Genomic DNA, 12,327 nt, shown 5'->3' with positions numbered 1-12,327 from the left:
ACCAGACGTAATATTCCAAAATGAAAGTCTAAATACAGATAGGCAAATATTAGGCAAGTAATTAAGGCTGGACAGCTTTTGCTCTCTTTGGCCTTAACTTCTGCAGGACATCAGTAACAGTACGAGCCAGAGCTCTTTTTGTTGGTGCAGTGGTGTCATCAACCCTGTTACACCCTTGGTTTGTACCAGCTACAGACTATAATTAAAACAAAAAGACAATTTAGAAATGTCCCACTGAACTGATAAGTCTTTCAACTAGTGAATGTTATGGAAGGAGTGTACACCTTCCGAGCCTTAGTGCTTGTCTTTGTAGTAGTTCCGGTTGCAGCAGCCTCTTCAGTAAATGACTGTGGTTCAGTAGATGACTCAACAATTGGCGGTGATTGAATGGAAGTTGTAACACTTGCTTCAGGTGCCTACAAAGAGCATTTAACATTAGTAATAATAAATACAGATGCTGTAACAATGCCATTTAAGTATACAATGAAAGATTACCTTGTAAAATTTGGAGTTAGGGTGAATGGGATTCTTGCACGTCCGTGAGTTATGGTTTGGCTGAAAACATCTCTTGCAATGCACAAATAGACCCTTTCTAATTGATATTTGACCCTTCTTAGGCTCATCTTGTGCTCTTTGACGCATCTTCTTTGGTCTGCCAGGCATTCTCCTAACTGCAGGGTGGTTTAAGCCCTCTTGTTCACATGTTATCCAGTAGGTATCACTTGGAACTGGTGTGATAGTGTGTGCATATGTCTTCAGATATTCTACTCTAGTGTAGCAAGCATGAACATAATCGTGAATAGGTAATCTACACACTCCTATTGCAGCACATGCATGGGCACAAGGATAACCTGTTAGTTGAAAATAACCACAGGTACAAGTCCATTCATGTAAATCAACAACCACACATTTTCTCGGACCACAATCTATCTCATATTTGTGATGTCCGTCCCATGTCGCAACAAATGTCCGGCTCAACCTTTGATTCTTATCAATCTTTTCTGCTATATTTAGACAAATTTGTCCATGAAACTTTTGCATTCCAGATCTTTTTGTTTGAATTCTATGCATCAGCTCCTCCTTATCCATTCAAGCATCCCAATGATTGGTAACTCTCTTGCTTCTAATATATAATTGTTGAATGACTCATTTAGGTTGTTCACTAGAATGTCACACTTACAACTTCCTCTAAAATGTGATCTACTCCACAGAGTTGGTGGAATCCGGTTCAACCATTCAGCAGCTTCTTTGTTTGCCTTTTCCAAGTCATTCATTGCCACCTTCCATTCCTTTTCATTGCCAACACTTGCAGCAGCCCAGAACATGTCTTTCATTTCCTTTCCTTTGAACTTTTGGTTGAAATTTTGGTACATATGTCTCAAGCAGAATCTATGTTTCGAATCTGAAAAAAGTTCATTCACAGCATGTACAGCATGTACTAGCCCTTTCTGTCGATCTGAGATAAATGTCCAAGGAATATTATCCTTTCCCATGCCCAAATCAGCCATTAACAACTCCAAAAACCATTTCCAGGAGTCATACCTCTCTACCTCAACCACTGCAACTGCTATTGGCACCATGTTGTCGTTGCCATCTCTCCCAAGTGCAGACAGTAATTGGCCACCAAATGCTGTCTTAAGAAAACAGCCATCTAGACCAATTATTGGTCTACAACCATCAAGAAAACCCTGCTTGCATGCATGCAAGCAATAATATAATCTTTCAAATGTCCCATTTGAACCTTCAGTTGGTCTGTCCATCTGAATCTTGACAGTACTTCCAGGATTTGTGTCTCGAACTGTCGCTGCATAACTCCAAAGTTTCTGATACAGCTCCATGTCCGTGCCAAGCATCATATCCTTTGCCTTACGCTTAGTTCTGCCGACCTTAGCAATTGAAACATTGATCATTAAGTCTCTCCTGATGTCATTTTTCAGCCCCATCAAATTACCTCTTCGATTATCCCTGATCTTATCTTGATACTTGATGCTCAAATATGCAGCTGTTGCATGCTTGTTTTTATACTCTCGAGCACACACATGCTCACCCTTCAATGACTTTATTTGAAAGGTTGATTCATTTTGAATTGGTGTTGCACGAATCCTCCATGTACAGCTTTTTGCACACTTGGCAATAATTTTCTTGGAGTAGTTTTTCACCCAAGTAACTTCATATCCTTCTCTGACTAGCCATTCACACAACACAAATCTGAACACTCTGAAATTAGTAAACTTCTGCCCCACTTTCAGCATAAAGTTTGGCTTCTTAAACTTAACTTCAGGATTAAAGTCAAGGCAATCATCATCTTCTCTACCATCACATCTTCTTGCATCCAGCAACTCCTCATCCTCAATCACTGGTTCCTGCCAATTCTCTTCAATGACATCATCATTTACTTGCTATTGTGTGTCTGCTCTCAAATCTGGATCTCTAACTGTTGAAGGGTCTTTTTCAGTTCTAACAGCTTCATCTTCTGATGGAATTTGTGATGGTATTTGAGTTGAAATAGTTGGTGGAATTTTCTGAATCACGTCAGGCCCTTTTGATTGCTTGGTTTTACTTGTCTTTTTCTTCCTTGCATCCACACTTTTAGCAGCACTTTTTTCATCTTTATTCTCAGCAAATGAGAATACGTGCAGAGGTATTCTTGCTGAAACAGTGGCCCCATCAGCTTTGTCCTTGTCTCCATCAGCTTTTTAGTTGTTGCATCCACTAGTTATATTAGTCTGGTTGTTGTCTCCTACGGCATCTTTCTTGGGTGCAAATATGTCCTCATCTTCTATTGTTCCCAACCTCTCTTTTAACCATTCTGGCTCTTCATCATCATCAGCACTTGTATCTGTCCCTGTAGTAACTACAGATACCCCACCATTCTTTGTATCACTGCCTTTCTTTTTTATTGTTGCGTCGCTGGATGTTTCCTTTGTAGATGTACATCATTGACCCCACCATCTTCAGGCTCTTTCTCAAATGGTTCATCCCCACTGCAAGCATAAATTAGTCTTTCTGGTGTCCCCTCATATGCTAAATTCATCAATTTAATATCATCATTGTTTCTAATTGGATGTAGGCCACCATCCCAATCAACAAAGGGGGCACAAAACCAAAACGTTGCTCTCATTGCTCCTTCATCTACTTTCTTAAACATTCTGCACAAACTTACCATGTCTACCTTATCTTCAACTCTTTCTTTGAAAATGGCCATGTGGGTTCCCGTGTAGTGGAGACTTGGTTTTTCTTTGAATTTTTCACCAAAGTACATCTTTATGTCTACTTTATCCTTGCTGTTCTCCTCTGCTGTTGCATGACAAACAATAAAATACTCATTTTTCAGTAATTTATCTTTCACAATTATACAACAAGCGAACATAATACAACAGATCCAGAATAAATAATTCATTATACGTGAGATGGGGGACCACATTTGACTACAACATGTTTTCATTAACTCCTAAAAACTGATAACGATACAAATTTGGACAGATTCAGTCTTCTGCCAACTACTCCAATTCGATAATACAACAGATTCAAAGACGAACAACTTAGTTGACAGAGATTCAAAGACAATCACACATTCAGATTCAGCAACAAAGAATCTCCACTAACAACTCCAGATTAAAAGGCTTTTCTTTTTCGTAGTCAACCAAACACAATATCCTAACAAATGTGCCAATTGATAATCAAAATAGCAAATGTAGGGCATACTTCGAAAACCTTAAATTCATTAACAACATTAATATATATATCAAAAATCTTATTTTTGTTGAATAATGACCTTAAAATGTAGTATGAAACAGTAAATCACAATAAAAATCACAAACTACCCCAAACCCCAAATCGAAATAGATGAGAGATGGCATACGAACCCATTTTTCTTCGATTTTTTTCAGCAAATCTTCACTTCCTTGTATTTCCTGTCACTGTCGGAGTTTGATTGCTATAACAATCAGGAATTTGGCTGATAATTGCCTCTCTCTCTCTCTGTCAAGGGCTTTTTCTTCTTCTTTGTCTCTCTCTTCGTTTGTTCTGAAACAGCCAAACTGACTAATTCCTTCACCAATTTTTCGTTTATATCATTAGGGCATTTATGTCTTTTCACTGACCTCCGTTTTCTTTAACGATTTTCGTCGAAAATGCACTTTCTTTCAAACCATGGGATACCGATAGGTATGATTTGAAACCACAAGGGGTTTTTATATGTAATAGCTATACCACAGGGGGTTTTTATATTTTTAACCCTATATGTAATTATATATATTTATTTATATATATACATATACTTTTTTTTTGCGGGTGGCGCGACGGGAGATGGGGCGGGGGAGTATACCCCCGCCCCCCGCCCCCCGCCACGTTTCTAAACGCGAGGAAAAAATTCCCCCCCCGCCCCCGCCCCCAGAGCCCCCCGCGGGCACCCGCCCCCATTGCCATCCCTAAGTGTAACGATCATCTACATCTTGTGAGATTTGCGTGAGGTTGTCCTAAGTTACTAATTGCATGGAGGTATAGAGGTACGAGCCCTACATCTGACATACCAAGTTATAGGAGTGCTTTCACGGATTTTAAACTCCCTATTTTCCTTTATAGGCCACAATTTAACTGCTCGCTTTACATGCTCTTTGGTTTCAAATAGCTGGCAAAGTTTTAACTTTTTTGTGCGTTCATTTCACAATTTTAACTTCTCAATCCCACATGCATCCAGTGGATCAAACTTTAATGTAGCATCAACACTGGCTTTATATCGCAATTGTGGTCCTTCATCAAAGGTCCATAGAGTATTATGATCCTGATGATCCTGTGTGAACTGACTTTCACTTAAATTTTCATTATAGGGAAATGAACCATACACAGGGTTGTCATCATCGGAATCATCTGGTTCGGGTTCGGAGTCAGCATCAACATTAACATCAACAGATTCAATGTCATTATCTTCTTTGAACCCCCTAACTGTACACGTATCAATGTCCACACCATAACTTGTAATGAGTTCTGTGTCCATTACTGGGTGACTAATACTAGGACGATTAACCTCCATGCGTCGTCCATTACCTTTTCTCCTAGATCTTCAACCCGATCAGATATTTTCACAATCTACTTGGGTCAATTGACTCTCGTATAAGCTAATTGTTCCCACCACATCCATATGTTCCGATCCATATATGCTTGGGTCTTGATTAGCATGCAAACTTGTAATATGTAAGTTTTGCATATCATCGTGTTTGAAATCTAGAATCGATTCAACCTCGATATATATCTCCGTCCTATGACCACTATTGACTTTCAAAAAATACATTTCGTCAACTCCATTATCATCCATCAAGGACATGGCACCGAACACACCATTTTGGATGCAATTCTGAAATATCAAGTTAATTTTATGAGTATTTCAGTTTAACCCCATCATATTATATACGATGTCCACCAATCCATCAAAATTCACCTTTTCTGTGAGGAATATGACCTTTTTGGGTAACACCAGATCATATGATATTGACGTGATATGGTAACTTTAATCACCTGGTAAAACTACATTAATTTATTGGTAACTTTAATCATGTGTCAAAAGTATATTAATTGGTAACAACACTTAAATTTATCCTTTTTTTAATAGGATGATTAGTGATATGGTTAATTAATATCTAAACAAATAATTTACCTTATTAATTAATTAAGCTAATCACTAACTAACTAATTCGGGTTATCACATATTCGTTCACACACCTAATATTATACAATTCATTAATACTACATTCATTAATTTCAACTAATCACCATGCAACAACAAAAAAAATACTCTAATTTATCACATCAATTAGAAAATAACTAATATGGAATAAAATATAAACAATGTCATGTCATATTTAGATTTTACAAATAATATTTAATACAACAAAAAAATAGAATTCACATTAAAACATAAAAAACTATATTATATAATTAATAATCATGGATGACACGTTTCAAATTATGGTAAATGATATTTATGAATAATAATTAAAGAAATAGATAAGTATTTTACTTACTTGATTATTGTTGTTTTTTCCTCGTCAATGATGGAATGTCTGCGAGAATTTCACCTGTCGAGACTTACAAACAAGACTATTCAAATCAAAGGCCCTCTACTAACCAAATCCCAAGCCCTCTATCTCCGTCCAAATTTTATAGCTTCAGATTTCACAAAGTTAAGCTCATCCAAAATGTAGCTAAGCTAAGCACGAACTTCAAGGATCCCTGTCTCCGTCTAAATATTGTTTGTAACTTTAGATATCACACACTTCACACAGCCAAGCTCGAACAGAATGCAGAAGCTAAATTTACAGACATGAGAAATGGAGATGCGGAGCTCCATTTATGATTAAAGGGAAGGGGGAGAAATGAAAGTCTCAGAGAAAAGAAGAAATGACTGAAGTTGTTGTTATGGAGTTGGGAGTTGCTCTGAAGAACAATTTATAAGCGAATGAATTATACATTTATCTAGCCCGTTGCGCCATGTTAGAGTTACTAGGGTGTCATAACTTGAGAAAAAAAAGGCTGCCTACGCCTGTCCCTAACACAAAACAGGCCAACAAAAATAAAACTGCAGTCCAAGGCGGTCAAAGGCTGCAGTTTTCTGACCAATAAATTTTGTATATGTCTGGCAAATGCTTTGCTAGATATGTCTAAAAGGAAAAAGCCATAATAAACCAGAACGATCAAGAATCGCAAAGTGTTTTTTTATTGCACGCATCAACCTGACAATGATGAATGACAACACAGGTTTCGCAGAAAGGTTAATTGTTCTCAAAATTAACTTTTGGCAGTCGGAAAATAAAGCCTTTGATAGTGAATGGAAATTATGAGAGATCCAAAAGGGGCCACTGACATTTAGGATTGGTCAAAGGGACCATATTTCACCAAAACTTTTGGGACCATATTTCACGTGAAAAAAGCTTTCAGCAGAGCCACTTGGAACGACGGTCAAAGGCTGTAGATATTCTGATTATCTGCTGTCCGTCGCACCTACATGGCTCGATGCCTAAGAATTTTTTTTTTGTTAAATGGCGCGACGGCCAGAAAATTTCTCGCCCATCGTGCCAACATATATTGATAACTAGTAGCCAACCCACCATATTTGACCGACTTTTTTGTCATCTAATAATATTCTAATCAATTAGCCGATGAGGTGGGAGGCAAGGTTTGGTCCGGAGGATCTCTTCACTCTCCTCCTTCCCGTAGTGTAGGAAGCTATCATATCGACACAAAAAAAAGCTACTCAAGGTCCTTCTTGGGCCTCGTGTTCATGACAATTGGCGCAGCTAGGACCTTAGGCCAGAGGGGCAAAATTTGTGCGCTAAAATATTTCTATACACATTGTTTGGATATCAATTTTTTCAAATATTATTTCACTTGTATCATAAATCTATTTTTTAACCATCTTTTTATACTCACAATCATCTTTTTCTAATTATTATTTTTTAAATATTTTATAGTAGAAGAGAGGTGAGATTTAAGAAGTCAAGAGAGGAGAGGGAGATTAGAAATCAAGATCTCTAATTCTTGAAGTCTCAACACTTGACCTTTTTAATTTGCACACATTACATAAAAAAATGCTATAGCATTATTCTAAACAGTTTTTTCAAATAATCTCCTATTGTGGCATTAATAATTAATATTCACAATTGTCTTTGACGAGTACTCATGTTTTAAAAAGAATAAATTGTTATGCAAATTAACTCATACAAACGTGTTTTAAAAAGAATAAATTGTTATGCAAATTAACTCATACAAACATGTTATTAAAAAAATTGAATTGATCTTTTCTACACTAATAATGCATATACACTGTTAATATTGGATGAATGACAACTATGTAACATTTGAATTTGAAATTCAATTTTTGCACATATGTCATGGGTCCAACGGTAATAATATATATACTATCAGTGTATATAAGATTTATTGAAAAAAATATATGTAATAGTTAATTGAATATACTAAATTACCAGTAATGAAAGTACAATTTATTCATTTTTAAATCAACTAATAAAATGAAAGGCCTAAAAAGGAAGAATAATATGATGTATCTTGAAAGCCTTATTTGTTGATTTTCTCGGAGAAGTCTTTAGTTTGGATTTAACTTCTTGTTACTCAATCCATCTTTGCCAGTTTGAATTCGAATTAGAAGTTATACTTCAGACGACATACTTTTTGTACTCTTAATTATTCATTGATTTTCTCCAACATATAATTTGCATGGTCACATTAATTAATGATTTCGGATTAGCTTCGTAGTATTATATTGAAAGTACCAAACCAAATTGCGAAATATCTTTGAACAAGTCTGTTTTGATGTTTTCCTTATTTGTTGTTTATCCGTTTCTAGTTGTTTCTGTAATGTTTGATTTTGGGTTTCAATGTTAAATGAAGTAAATGGTCAGTTTCGGTTGTCTGCTTGGAAATTGATTCTTCGGATCTATACATCTGATAATAAAAATGAGTGAAATCTTGTTGAAAGAGTTTGGTTTACTGTTTGGTTGGATCTTTAAATGCTTTCTCGAAAGTGTTGAGTTAGAAGCAGATGCTCATATCATGTAGCTGCATTTTATTTCTCCCTCTCCCTGTCCCAGGTTCATGCATTCGAGTTGGGTTGATGACACTGAAAATTTGATTTGAATGTTTCACTAACTGTTTTTTTTTATCTGATGCTTTGAGGGAAAATCGAAAGAGTGGTGTTGGGGTTACATGTTAATGATCCAAAGTTACATAAATCAAGTATGTTTGGTTTCTTGGGTTATGTGGTATGAATATATCTAAGTTGAAGTGAAAGAAGTAAAAAGTTGCTGCATTTTTCTTGCTGTTTTCTTTTCCATGGCTGCTTAATGAATCTTTACACTTAAGTTGCATGCTTAATCTTACGTTGAAGGGAAGAAATGGAAAGTTTGGTGCTGAGTTTGCATATTTGGGTCTCAAACACTTGAACTATGATCAAACATTTTGCTGGAAAATGAATAAGTTAGAATTGCCGAACCTTTTGCATAAAATTCTCCAGCGCTTGCATGATTTCCCCTTTATGTTTTGGTTTGTTCGGATGTTGAAATTATTTGTCATGTTGCTTAGATTAAGTTTTGGATGTTTGGGTTGAAATGTTTTGATCAAAAATTGTGTTGGGATTGATAGTTGCTTACAAAAATGGAAGTCGCGGTAATGTTTTGGTTGCAGAAAGCTTCACCAAGAATGCTTCTTGTTGCAGGCGATGCATGCATTCTTGCATGGAAAATGTTCAAAAAAATTTTGCCTCTTAACCCCCCAAGTCTTTTTTTTGTTCTACTATGGCCCAAACAACATGGAAATCAACCAAATTGACCCCTCAAACTTCTTTTTTCCTTTCAATTAGGCCCCAGTTTTGCGAACATGGGCTGTTTAATTTATTTAAATGCTTTAACATTTATGTGATTATTTGACCTTTTCATTACTTATGGGCCTGTGAAATTCCCAAAATGTTTCAATTGGACTTGAAGGATTGGTTAAGGGTTGTTATTGGGTCTTTAGTAGTTGCTATTTTAGAAATTTGATGGATAATTTACCTTCTTTGCAACTATACATTATTTGATTTCATTTAAGCTGCAATTGGGAGGGATCTGATGATTTTGTTTATACTTTACTATTTAATTGGTGCCTTGACCCTTTTATTGTTTTGAAGCTAATATTTCCTTTATCTCATTACTATTGCAAGGGAGGTAACCTCTATCTCCTTGATTTCATTTCTCCTACGTGCTCCTACGTGTTTTGTGTGAATATGCATGCTTTAATTCGCTTTTCATTTTATTAATGTTTAATTGTCTATTTCGCTTTCTTTTTATTTCGCCTTCTTTAATTGGGAAGTCATTTGAGGGCATTTGAACCCCAATTTGTAATAGTTAGGTTTTGGCGCCTCTCTTAAAGACTTGTCTTAGCTAGCCAATGTAATAGTTAGGATTTACTTTTCTAAGTCTTCCCCTTTTAGATTGTAGTAGGCCTCCCCCCCAAATGTAATAGTTAGGGCTTTAATTGCTTTGTGTGATTTGCCTGCTTACCTGCTATGTGTTTCCGCTTTCTTAGGGCCTGAAATTTAGATATCATGATTATGTGTTATGTGCTTATGTGATATATGTGTTTACATGCTTTTATTAAGCTTTACATGATTAATTTAGTTATAATTGACATGTGACGTGTTATCACACTAGTCCAACGCTAGTTGCGGCCCCTTTCCCGAATCCACACTAGTCCAATGCTAGTTGTGGCTCTTTGTTCCGATTTTTCACTAGTCCAACACTAGTGAGAATTTGTAGATATGGGTTAATCCAACGCTAGACCCTTAGGAGCCCTTCAAGCGTTAGATCATGATTGTGTGATAAAATCACTTCATCTCATGCATGTTTTCATTTTTTAGGGTCTTTTCCATGTTGCATGACACTTTTCTTATATATGTACATCCTTTATCCCATTCCTTTCTATTTATATCCCCTATTCCGTATTTCCCCTTATATACGTATATTACTTACCCCTTTGCATGAAACATGATATTAGATTTGCATGTCATTTAGGGGAAAATTAGAAATTAGGTTAGATCATTAGCTTGTTTAGATAGGAAAGCCCCTTGGATATGGGATATGGACGAGTTTGGCTTTTCTAGCCTTAGCACGCTCGTATTCCCTCTATTAAAAGGGAAAATTGAGTCACGAACATTAGTCCCCCGTACCCAACATGATGCACTCCTTTAAGATATGTATATTTGTATAATTATTTTATTTTTTTTCTTTTCTTAGAGTCTCATTTTTTGCATTATTCGTGGCTTCTTCGAAGAGTCTTCATTGGGCATCACAATTAATGTGATTGGTGCCAAATAAGATTTGAAGATACATTTCGACCCATCGACACCCTACTAGGTCTAGGGTTTGCATTCATATATTACATCCAAATGTGATAAATTTTTAGGTTAAATTAATAAAATCTTTGACTAAATCACGCAACTAGCCTTGGTTAGGTTGAAAGGGTGCCTTGAATTTTTATCCTTGCCTTCCCTTTCTTCAAATGTGACTCCCGAATCTTTTTCTTTGATTTTCGTAGACTTGGAGTCGTTTAAAAAGGGTTTTTCTATTTTTTCTTAAAAAAAATTCATTTTTAGGTGACTTGATACACCTTAACTCAATACCAAGTGGTGACACCGATTTTTATTTCAAAAATCCTTTTTAAACTATAATTTGGGCCCAAATCGTCGCATTACAGACAAGATAGAATTTTGCAAGATCATAGGATTGAAAGAATCGGTATTGCGAGGATCAGACCAGGGCATTGCCGTGAACATTTTGCACTACGAAACGGGTTCGAGAGATATAGGGAGGATTTTTCATTCACATCCAAGGATGTATGGGAGCGCAGAAGGCCATTGGTGTATGGAATAGTTATGGCTGGAGTTTATTTCTTCCCAAGAAAAGATCAGAAAATAGCTTTCAAGGTAGCAAAGGTTATACAGGACCTTTTTTCAGGAATCCGAAGTAAATAATGCACCATAATTCCGACCATCCTTGTGGACATTTTTCTAGCTTGTACTAACTGCCAAAAAGGGGAAAAGTTCTTTTATGGGGCTAATGTAGTTTTGCATATCTGGGCCCTAGAACATTTTAAGAGACGAGCATCCGTTCCTGAAAGTTTGCCAGTGGTTGGGTACAACTGGGTAATCACGCATCATAAGCGAGTCAACGGAAAGGGTCTGCCGTGCGATGCGTTTGAATGTGTCGAATACTTAGAGATGCTGCCGGATCAAGACATTAGGTGGGTGTTAAACTGGACGATTTGCTTTAGGGCAATACTTCGTATTAAAGTGTCAGAATTTGTTCTCCTACTGGATACCCAAGGAATCACCGCATACACCCCAAAGAGTTTCCTCAGACAGTTAGGACGTACCCAAGGAGTGCCGTCTGTGGTTGATGTGAGTAAACTTACCATCGGTTTCAATAGAGAAATGTGCCCAAACGAGCTCCCTATGAAAGACCAGATTATTGAGGCATGGGTGACGCTATCTGATGACGAGTGTTTTAAATACATCTCGGAACTCAAGCAGAAGGGTTTGACGACTCCACAATACGAAGACTGGGTAAGAAGATCCGCTGCACAAGGAAAACAAGATGAACCAGCCGAGGAGGTGAAAAAGTTGAAAGCCATCATCGAAGCAAGGGACAAGGAAATTCTGCAGTTAAGTAAGTCTGTCGAGACACACAAGGGAATAGCGGAGCAAAACAAGCAATTGTACGAGGATGAGCGGGAGAAGCGTCAAGAGATGAAAAGGAAATGCGAAGAATTGTATGATCAAGC

Source organism: Coffea eugenioides, chromosome 2, assembly GCF_003713205.1.
Source record: "Coffea eugenioides isolate CCC68of chromosome 2, Ceug_1.0, whole genome shotgun sequence".
In the NCBI taxonomy this organism is placed as follows: Eukaryota; Viridiplantae; Streptophyta; class Magnoliopsida; order Gentianales; family Rubiaceae; genus Coffea; species Coffea eugenioides.
This window is presented reverse-complemented; position numbering follows the sequence as displayed.